The sequence below is a fragment of the Lathyrus oleraceus genome, chromosome 6 (assembly GCF_024323335.1).
Source record: "Lathyrus oleraceus cultivar Zhongwan6 chromosome 6, CAAS_Psat_ZW6_1.0, whole genome shotgun sequence".
Taxonomy (NCBI): domain Eukaryota; kingdom Viridiplantae; phylum Streptophyta; class Magnoliopsida; order Fabales; family Fabaceae; genus Lathyrus; species Lathyrus oleraceus.
In genome coordinates, this window is record NC_066584.1 from 254021428 (window position 1) to 254023578 (window position 2151).

Below are 2151 nucleotides of genomic sequence, written 5' to 3' on the forward strand. Positions count from 1 at the left end.
TCTCTATTCAACTAACATAAGCACAATAATTTCCCTAAGTCCAACACATAGACTAATGGTCAGTATTCTCGATGTGTCCAAAATCAGATTAAAAGAGTATCTCACATAAAAAGCATTAAGAACAAGGTTTAGTTGAATATAATTATAGATTAAATTACTCACGTAATATCAAATCAAACATATGTCCCAACAATATCAAAATAGGTTCATTAAACACTACCTAACCTAGAGAGAATTAGCTACTCATGATTCAAATTACAATACCAAAATAAGAATAAGAATTTTTCATAAGAATTCCCTTGAAGAGTTGACCTCCAATGGCTTCAAATGCTCTCTAAATATGTCTTCTAGTGCTTTAAATCGTCACTCTTAGTGTAGAAATTCGCTACCCCTAAAAAAGTACCAAAATTCCCCTTAAAAAGGCTTCAGAATGGATCAGAACCCGTCAGAAAAGCCCAGAAAAAGAGTCATCACGCGCATGATGACCTGCATCGTGCGCGATACAGCTTTTACTTCCCTATTACACGCGCGATGTTGTGCATGATTATTCCAGTAGCTGCATGCTTTTGCTCCATTTTCACCTGATTTTCACTAAGTCCCTATTTCTCCATACTTAGATATTTTTCCCTCTTTCTTTGACCTCTATTCTTCCTTTTTGCTCCTCTTTAACTTTTTTGATTTGTTTCTTTGATCGAAATCATGCAATGACGGAGTGTCATCATGGTCCCTTTATGGTTACTAACTAACTAATTTGAAACAAATTGGGTTTATGCTTCTTCACATGATCTACTGCAAGCAAGGTCGAACAGCTAGACTAGCATATGGAGCTATGATCACCAAGATATTAGTTATTGTTGGAGTTGACACTATGTGAGAATACGTGAATATGATCCACTCTAAGATCATCTACTCCTTTCTCAGTAGCATGAAAGTTCATATCTTTCAAGAAGAACTAAAGATTAAATCAATGGATGAAGACGAAGGTATATCCTAACCAACTATAGAAAATGGTGCAACCTTCAATACAATTATGGAAATCTGTTAACAAAATGCTCTGACCATTCAGAACCTGGAAAATGACATGGCAATCATCAAGAGAAACACCTCAGGAGATGTTGATATAAATGACAACGAGTATTTTCACTTATGTGTTTTAGATATAGTATTAATTGTGTTTGATTATTTTTCTGCTTTTTCCCACTTTCTAGAATCATTTCAATTCTCGCACTTTCCTTTTGTATTTTGAATGATAGTATTAGAATTAATGTTTTTCCCTTACTTAGTAAAATATGTTTGATCTATGTGAAATTTGTGCTTGCATATTTACAACTCTGTCTAGCATCTTTACCCGCCTTTTGATTATGACAAAGGGGAAGAAGTATACTCTCAGGGAGAGAATAAAGTATACTTTCTAATCATGTTATAAGACCCCAATTTTGACCCTAAAATCCCTCATGCTATCTCATCATATGCATTGGCATTGAGATCACACCTTGGCATCCTCCTTACCCCTCATTCATTGGGTTTCATTGGGAGAGGTAACCAAGCACTTTTGATTGTATCATACTTTGTTTTTCATTATTTTACTAACCAAAATACCAAAAATATGTCAATGTATAGTTTGTTGCTTTTGTAGGTAGTGGGTGTCTTCACCTATGATCTATCAAGCTTATATTTAGGGTTTAAGACCATCAATGCAAGGAGCACAATAAATAATTGGTTTATATTGGCTCTAAGTATCATATACGGATCCCCGTTATTTTCACATGTTATTTTGAACAACAAATTATCAAGAGTTTGAAGTTGGTTTGCCTTGGAAACCCTAATTCATTTGGGTATCTTGTGTGACTTCTTCAACAAGTTTCTTCAACAATTGATTAAATATTTCAAGGTATACTTCACATTACACAATATTATGCATATAGAATCCTCCATGAGTCCAAAAAGTCAAGATAATGTCAAACTAGCAAGTTGGTTCATGGTGGTTGATCAGAGAAAGTCAACTAGTCAAAAGTGGAGTTCCCTAGACCCTATCTCCTACAATGTTTGTCATATGAAAATTATTCCAAGAGAAATGTTACTAGAAATGACATTCCAAACAACTTTCATGTTGAATTAAAGATCTATTTTTGCTTGTAAAGTCATTTTTTA